This window comes from Ovis canadensis, chromosome 13 (assembly GCF_042477335.2).
Source record: "Ovis canadensis isolate MfBH-ARS-UI-01 breed Bighorn chromosome 13, ARS-UI_OviCan_v2, whole genome shotgun sequence".
Lineage (NCBI taxonomy): Eukaryota > Metazoa > Chordata > Mammalia > Artiodactyla > Bovidae > Ovis > Ovis canadensis.
In genome coordinates, this window is record NC_091257.1 from 72,467,261 (window position 1) to 72,477,084 (window position 9,824).

Genomic DNA, 9,824 nt, shown 5'->3' on the forward strand with positions numbered 1-9,824 from the left:
ACCCCTGGGCTCAAGAGAAGGGCAACAATGGTTTATGATATCACTTATATGTGGAATCTAAAATAATGATACAAATGGACTTACTTACAAGGCAGAAATAGACTCACAGACATAAAATATAAACATGGGGAAAGGGAGGGAACAAATTAGGAGTTTGGGATTAACATACACATTCGGTTCAGTTCAGTTCAGTTCAGTCTCTCAGTCATGTCCGACTCTGCAACCCCATGGACTGCAGCACACCAGGCTTCCCTGTCCATCACCAACTCCTGGAGTTTGCTCAGACTCATGTCCATCGAGTCGACGATGCCATCCAACCATCTCATCCTCCGTCATCCCCTTCTCCTCCCACTTTCAGTCTTTCCCAGCATCAGGGTCTTTTCCAATGAGTGAAGCTGAAGTGCCTTTGGAAAATGATCTGATTAGTCTGCTGCAAGTCACACGCCCACAGCAGAGTGATGGGTATCAGGGTCTTTTCCAATGAGTCACCTCTTCACATGAGATGGCCAAAGAATTGGAGGTTCAGCTTCAACATCAGTCCTTCCAATGAACACCCAGGATTGATCTCCTTTAGGATGGACTGGCTGGATCTCCTTGTAGTCCAAGGAACTCTCAAGAGTATTCTCCAACACCACAGCTCAAAGGCATCACTTCTTTGGCGCTCAGCTTTCCTTATAGTCCGACTCTCACATCCATACATGACCACAGAAAAAACCATAGCCTTGACTAGATGGACCTTTGTCGCCAAAGTAATGTCTCTACTTTTTAATAAACTGTCTAGGTTGGTCATAGCTTTTCTTTCAAGGAGAAAGCGTCTTAATTTCATGGCTGCCATCACCATCTGCAGTGATTTTGGAGCCCAGAAAAATAAAGTCTGACACTGTTTCCATTGTTTCCCCATCTATTTGCCATGAAGTGATGGGACCAGATGCCATGATCTTCGTTTTCTGAATGTTGAGCTTTAAGCCAACTTTTTCACTCTCCTCTTTCACTTTCATCAAGAGGCTCATTAGTTCTTCGCTTTCTGCCATAAGGCTGGTGTCATCTGCATATCTGAGGTTCTTGATGTTTCTTCCAGTAATCTTGATTCCAGCTTGTGCTTCCTCCAGCCCAGCGTTTCTCATGATGTACTCTGCATAGAAGTTAAATAAGCAGAGTGACAATATACAGCCTTGACGTACTCCTTCTCCTATTTGAAACCAGTCTGTTGTTCCATGTCCAGTTCTGTTGCTTCCTGACCTGCATACAGATTTCTCAAGAGGCAGGTCAGGTGGTCTGATATTCCCATCTCTTTCAGAATTTTCCGCAGTTTATTGTGATCCACACAGTCAAAGGCTTTGGCATAAGCAACAAAGCAGAAATAGATGTTTTTCTGGAACTCTCTTGCTTTTTTGATGATCCAGCAGATGTTGGCAATTTGATCTCTGGTTCCTCTGCCTTTTCTAAAACCAGCCTGAACATCAGGAAGTTCACAGTTCACATATTGTTGAAGCCTGGCTTGGAGAATTTTGAGCATTATTTTACTAGCATGTGAGATGAGTGAAATTGTGCGGTAGTTTGAACATTCTTTGACATTGCCTTTCTTTGGGATTGGAATGAAAATTGAACTTTTCTTTCTTGTGGCCACTGCTGAGTCTTCCAAATTTGCTGGCGTATTAAGTGCAGCACTTTCACAGCATCATCTTTTAGGATTTGAACTAGCTCAACTGGAATTCCATCACCTCCACTAGCTTTGTTTGTAGTGATGCTTCCTAAGGCCCACTTGACTTCACATTGCATGATGTCTGGCTCTAGGTGAATGATCACACCATCGTGATTATCTGGGTCATGAAGACCTTTTTTGTACAGTTCTTCTGTGTATTCTTGCCACTTCTTCTTAATATATTCTGCTTCTGTTAGGTCCATACCATTTCTGTCCTTTATTGAGCCCATCTTTGCATGAAGTGTTCCCTTGGTATCTCTAATTTTCTTGAAGAGATCTCTAGTCTTTTCCATTCTATTGTTTTCTTCTATTTCTTTGCACTGATCACTGAGGAAGGCTTTCTTATCTCTCCTTGCTATTCTTTGGAATTCTGCATTCAAATTACACATTACTATATATAAAATATATAGCTCCAATATGAAGTCCAATACTTTGGCCACCTGATGCAAAGAACTGACTCATTAGAAAAGACCCCGATGCTGGGAAAGATTGAGGGAAAAAGGAGAAGGGGGTGGCAGAGGATGAGATGTTGGATGGCATCACTGACTTGATGGGCATGAGTTTGAGCAAGCTCCAGGAGTTGGTGATGGACGGGGAAGCCTGGAATGCTGCAGTCTATGAGGTTACAAAGAGTCGGACATGACTTAGTGGCCGAACAACAACAACAATATATAAAATAGATAAACGACAAGGACCTACTATATAGCACAGGGTTAAGTCCTGAGGATTCGGCAGCTTTGGGAATGGCCAAGGAGCCTGCCCAGGAAGATGCTGCTGAGACCTGAAGCCTTGTGCCAGGCATGGAGCACCACAGAGGTAGGGAGTCCAGGGTTTGGCCAGGTTTTGCAGGGGACCCTCACGAATCCAATACTGAGTTCAGATTGTGTCGTGCTGATTGGAGATGCAGTCAGAAAATAACTCATGCCTGGGTGTCTTGCAGGCATCCAGATCTGGGAGTGTGCAGTTCTTGATTCAGTGACTCGGATTCAGCTTCTGTTCACAAGATTAAAGCATATCAAGTTAACAAGTGTCCCTGCAGTTGGCTTGTTTCAGGGATTATTTTCATTTGCTTTCTGAAAATGTCACAAAGAATAGATGGCTGTTAAACTCCCACTACTTCTCCTGTTGTATTTTTTTTTAATAGTACCTGAGTTGAAAGCAGGCAAATTAATGTATGTATAACTAATTACTTCTATAGAATCAGGGATTATTTAACTTACCTCTCTCTCAACCAAAAGGCTACTTACTATTAAGCAGATTAACAAACAACCCGTAATGAAAGCATTACATTCAGTGTATAAGTAGTGATGAGTTAGAAAAATTGAGTCTGTAGGTCTTACCTCCTAAGATATTGTTGACCCGTTGTTTTTGAAAAGCCTCGTCTAAAATGTTCAAATTAGCTTACATTACTGAAAATAAGGGCTCTAAAGTCTTTAAAGAGATTTTCCTATTTCAGAAAAATCCTGGTGGAGAATTTCCTTAGAAATGAGAATGTGGTTTCACTTAATCTATTAAAGAAATATTTACTGAGTGCCTACTCAGTTTCATGGACTGTGATGTAGCTATAAATTGTGGAAACAGTTTATCTAACGCTAATGGTGGAAAAGAGAAAAGAAATGTCATTTGTGACAATAGAAGTGTGGAGAGGAGAGGGTCTAACCTCGTAGAGGTCAAGGGAAGCCCTTCTAGGGCAATGACGTCTAATCTGAGACTTCAGACTTGAACCTGGAGGACAAAGAGAGTAGGGCACAGTAGAGAAAATACAAGATGACAGTAAAAGAAAATGATCGAAGAGCAGAGATGAAGTGCAAAGAGACAAAGACAGAGAAATACTGAGAGATACTGAGATCTAGGCAGGAGCCAGATGACCTAAAACCTTACAAGTGGTTTGGACTTTATCCCCGGGTCATGGGTAGCCATCAAAAGTGTCTAAACACAAGAGTGGCATGATCAAAGGTAGGGTCTTCAGAAGGTTCTTCTAGCCCCATAGAGAAAGGGCTTAAAGGGAGCAAAGTAGAGGCTGGGTATCAGTTAGGATGTTGTGGACTAAATGTCCAGGTGAGGCTTGATGGTAACTGAGAATGAGGCGGGCAGGGGGATGAAGTAAGTACACTTGGAAAAGGCTTAGGAAGCTGGACAGGTAGAGAGTGAATGGTCTTATCCAGTGAGTGTATATATTAAACACCCCAATATTTAAATTTTTTATCTTCTAGTCATGCTTCAGCCCTCTCCTCTGTCTTCCTTTTTTAATGTGAGCTTTTAAATTCATTAATTTGGCCATGTCAGTTCTTAGATGTGGTATGCTAGATCTTCCTTGTGACACACAGGATCTTTTGTTGTGGTCCACAGTCTCTAATGGTGGTGCACAGGCCTAGTTGTGCCACACAACTAGGCCTGTGGGATCTTAGTTGTCCAACTAGGGATCAAACTCTCATCCCTGCATTGCGAGGCAGGTTCTTAACCACTGGACCACCAGGGAAGTCCCCTCTCTGTCTTCCCATCTTCTTCATGCCGCTGAACTACACCTGCCAATGGCAACCCTCCTTTCCCACCCAAAGAACACTTCTGCGACTTTATTTGTTTGATCTGTTGACAGTAATTGGCAGGGGCAGCTCTGACCTTGAAATGCTGTTCTTCCTCGGCTCTGGCGGCCCCTTGCTTTCCTGGTTTTCCTCCTCCTCCTCAGCTGCTCTGTCTCAGACTTCCTCCCCTGTGGTCCCTCTACTAGTTCTCTAGGCACCATGGAGCCTCAGGACCCAGGCCTGGACTCTTTCCTTCCTCACTTTCCCCAAGGGATTCTTTTCCACCCCCAATCTTTGAAGCCATCTGTGCTCTCAAATTTGTACTTGCAGCCCTTGTGTCTTCTCTCATCTCCAGACTCATGTATCTACCCACCCAATTGCCCCCTGACTTCACCATTAGGCTTCCCCATGGGTACCTCAGCATCTCCATGAGCACCCCAAACCTGGTGCTTTTGCCTCCATCCCCTCTCAAGAAATGGGGCCACCGGCTCCAGTTACCAACCCCAAGTACCTACAAGTCATCCTTAACTTCTTTCCCCTCCCCCATCCAATCCAAAGGCAAATCCTCTATCAGTCCCACTTTATTACTTTTTATTTGCTCGTTTATTTATGTTTGGCTGTGCTGGGTCTTTGTTGCTGTAAGGGCTTTCTTTGGTTTCAGCAAGCAGGGGCTACTCTTCATTGCAGTGTATGGGCTTCTCCTTGAGGTGGGTTCTCTTGTTGCAGAGCATGGGCTCTAGACAAGTGGGCTTCAATAGTGGTAGCACATAGGCCCAGTAGTTGTGGAGCAAGGGCTTAGTTGCTCCGCGGCTCGTGGGATCTTGGCAGACCAGGGATCAAACCCGTCTCCCCTGCATTGGCAGGAGGATGCTTAACCACTGCACTGCCAGGGAAAGTCCCTCATTCCCACTTGAAAAATACACTTCACATCTCTTACTTCTGTCCACCTCCGCTGCCACCCACTGTCCAGGTTTCCACTCTCACCTAGATACTACAGGAGCCTCACATAGTCTATTCTCCAAACATCCACAATGTTTCTTCTTTTTAACTTTGCTGAATCACTTTACCATAAAGAAAAGAATCCAAAGATTGCAAGATGTTCATTTTTTCTTATAATTTGTACCCTATGATGCAGCCAAAATGAACAAATACTTACTGAACTTCTGGATGCAAGGTTACACACCACAGAGGAAGCAAGGTGACCAAGGTGACTATGACGCATGCCATCAAGAAGCTGAAAATCCACTAAGGAGAGAGATTATTTAAATATGAAGATGAAACTGACATTTTCTGTGACAGAAGTGCTGATAAAGTTCTCTTGAAATTCAAAACAGGAAGATTTTATTTACTTTTTTCTATGCTCATATTTCTTTTTTTTTTATTAAATTTTTCTTTCATTTTGTATTGGAATATAGTTGATTTAGGGCTTCTGTGATGACTCAGACAATAAAGAATCCACCTGCAATGCAGGAGACCTGGGTTCAATCCTTGGGTCAGGAAGAGCCTCTGAAGGAGGAAATGGCAACCCTCTCCAGTATTCTTTCTTGCCTGGAGAATCCTATGAACAAAGGAGCCTGTCCATGGGGTCGCAAAGAATCAGACACAACTGAGCAACTAACACACACACACACCAAAGTTCAGGTAAGAACAGTATGAAAATCAGATATATATATATTTTTTGCCTGAGAAGACTTCTATGCCCGAAAGCAACAAGGGGAATACAGTTCATGATTAACTTCTCATCAGAAACAATGGCGATGAAAGGCACCAGAATGACATACTCGAAATGCTGAAATAAAACACATTATCAAACAAGAATTCTCTATTTAGCAAATATAAAGCATGAAGGTGAAATGAATACATTCTCAGATAAACAAAGACTGAGAGAATTTGTTGCTAGCAGACTTGCCTTATGAGAAATACTATAGGAAGTTCTTCAGGCTGAAATTGATGCTAGACCATAACTTGAATTCACAAGAAGAATGGAAGAAAACCAGGAATGGCAAATATAAAGGGTTCTTTAAATAGATTCCATTTCTTCTCTTGCCTTTTAAAAAATATATGATTGGACAAAGCAATATTTATAACACTGTATGGCTGGGTTTACAATAGCACAAAAGAGGGAGGTTGAGACATATTGAAGCAAAGTTTCCAGATTTTGCTGAAATGAAGTTAATATTATTTTGAAGCAGATTATGCTAAATTAAGATGCAGGTTATAATCCCTCAGAGCAATCACTAAAAAAAATAACTTTTAAAAAGTAGAAAAGAATGAAGTGATAAATTAAAGTAGTTCATGAAAACACATTTAATGTAAAATAAGGCAGTAAAGGAGACAAAAAGAGACATAAGACAAATAGAAAACAAATAGCAAAATAATAGGCATAAATCCAATCATATCAGGAATGCCATTAAATATGCAAAGACTGAAAACCTCTAAAGATAGAGACTGTCAGACTGAATGAAAAAGCAAGACTGTACCATGTGCTGTTTTTAACAGAAACACTCTGATTCAAAGACACAAATAGGTTGAAAGTAAAAGGATAGAAAAAGGATACCATGCAAACAGTAACCAAAGAAAGCTGGAGTTACTTTATCAGTATCAGATGAAGAGACTTTAAGTCTTACAGATAAATCTAATGATAAATGAGCCAATACAAGAGTTAGCTGTAACCATTATAAATATATATATATGTGTCAACTTCTATCGGTTAACCCAAAGTAAATGAAGGAAAGACTGACTGAATTGAAAGGAAAAATAGAAAATTCAACAATCACTGGAAAATTCAGTACCTCACTCTTGACAATTGGTGGACAAGTGGACCAAAAAAAAAAAGTCAACAAGGGTAGCATTGTAAAGTGCAGCAACATCTATGGAAAACAGTATGGCAGTTCCTCAAAGAATTAAAAATAGAATTACCATATGATCTAACCTGGTGGCTCAGAGCGTAAAGTGTCTGCCTGCAATGCGGGAGACCCGGGTTTGATCCCTGGGTCAGGAAGATCCCCTGGAGAAGGAAATGACAACCCACTCCAGTAATCTTGTCTGGAAAATCCCATGGACTGAGAAGTCTGATAGGCTACAGTCCATGGGGTCACAAAGAGTCGGACACAACTGAGCAACTTCACTTTCCCTTTCACCATATGATCCAGAAATTCCACTTCTGAGTATATATCTCAAAGAACTGAAAGATATATTTGTACACTCATGTTTGTAGCAACATGATTCACGATAGTGAAGAATAGAAGTGGATGCAGCCCAAGTGTCCACTGATGGATGACTGAATAAGCAAAATGTGGTCTACACAACAACGGGATATTACTCAGCCTTTACAAGGAAGGGGGTCTGATCACCTGCTATAACATAGATGAAATTGAGGACATTATGGCAGATTCTTTACCATCTGAGCTACCAGCGAAGCACTTACATGAACTAAGCCAGTCACAAAAAGACAAACAATAATTCCACTTATAGGAGATAACTAAAGTAATTGACAAATAGATGACAAAGGTCTGTCTAGTCAAAGCTATGGTTTTTCCAGTAGTCATGTATGGATATGAGAATTGGACCCTAAAGAAACCTGAATGCCAAAGAATTTATGCTTTTGAACTGTGGTGTTGGAGAAGACTTCTGAGAGTCCCTTGGACTGCAAGGAGATCCGACCAGTCCATCCTAAAGGAAATCAGTCCTGAACATTCATTGGAAAGACTGATGCTGAAGCTGAGGCTCCGATACGTTGGCCACCTGATGCAAAGAACTGACTCATTGGAAAAGACCCTGAGGCTGGGAAAGATTGGGGGCAGGAGGAGAAGGGGACCACAGAGGATGAGATGGTTGGATAGCATCACCGACTCGAAGGGCATGAGTTTGAGCAAACTCTAGGAGTTGGTGATGGACAGGGAAGCCTGGTGTGCTGCAGTCCATGGGGTAGCAGAGTCAGACACTACTGAGTGACTGAACTGAACTGAATCAAATCCTTTCCTGTTTTACAAAATAAAGTTGGAAAGTTTTATTAATAAACATGCAATAAATATTGGAAAACAGCCATACTTATTAATTTTCATCTTGTCTATGGCTGCTTTCACAAACAACAGCAAAGTTGAATAATTGCAACAGACACTGCATAGCCCACAAAGCTGAAAATATATACAATGGTCATTGATAGAGAATACTTGACAATCCCTGATGTAAAGCATAATTCATGAATTCTCACTGATGAGGTCCTTAGAGCTGCTCTGGATGGACCTCTCTAAAGCCAGCTTGTCTATTTCTTGTCAACTTTGTGACTGCAGCAGTATTCCAATAACCCTCTTTTTCCTACTTCCTTTCTTGGCTTTGTTCAGCCAGAGTAGATTTCATATGCCACTTAAGGAGCCTTAACTAACACAGCAACTCTACAGATGTGTGTTATATAGCTTAACATCGCTGTAGGTTGAGTGGTGGCCCCCGAAACCCTAGGTCCATGTCGTAATCCCCAGAATCTGTGAATGTGACCTTATTTGCAAAAGAGGTCTTGAAGATACAACTAAGTTAAGGATCTTAACTTAATCCAGGAGATCATCCTGGATTAGCTGGATGGGCCGTAAATCCAATGACAAGTTTCCTTATCCACAGAGAAGAAGGCCGGGTGAAGACAGAAACAGAGATGGAGAGATTTGTTGGTAGACACAGCCGAGGAATACTGGAACCAGGCAAAGATGGAAGGGGCCAAAAAAAAATCCCCTAGAGTCTTCAAAGGAGGCATAGGACTGCCCCTACCTTGATTTTGCACTTTTGCCCTTTAGAACTATGAGAGGACAGATTTCTCTTAAGTCCCCAGGTTGTGGTCGTTTGTTACAGAAGTCATAGGAAACTAACACAACATCCACCAGCCATTTTTTAATGTTCTGAGGATAAGATCTGTGGTGTGGAACAACTAAGCTTGTGTACGGCAACTATTGAGTCTGTAGTGTAAAGCCTGGGAGCTGCAACTACTGAGACCTGAGTGGCCTAGAGCCCATGTTCCTCAACAAGAGAAGCCCATGCACCACAACCAAAGAGGAGCCCCTCTCGCTGCAACTAGAGAAAGCCCATGAGCAGCCAAAGATTCATTCAATCATTCATTCATTTTTTTAAAATTGAATGGGAGGTACAGAGATTTCCCATTTCTCCTGCCTTCACCTGTGTGTAGACTCCCCCAATATCAATATCCTCCATTAAAGTGGCACTTTATTAAAATTGATGATTCCACCCTGACACATCCTCATCATCCAAAGGTTGACACTTGCTGACACATTGTAGGTTGACACTTGCTGTTGTATACTCTATTGGTTTGAACAAATTTATAATTACATACCCACCTTTTCAGTATCATGCACGGTAGTTTCACTGCCCTAAAAGTCATTTGTGCTTTACTTACTTTTCTCTTCATCTCCCTTTAGCCCTGATAGCTTCTGACCTTTATACTGTCTCCATGGGTTTGTGCGTGCTAAGTCACATCAGTCATGACCAACTCTTTGTGACCCTATGGACTGTAGCCCACCAGGCTTCTCTGTCCACGGGATTCTCCAGGCAAGAATACTGGAGTGGGTTGCCATGCCCTCCTCTTAGTGTTTCCACAG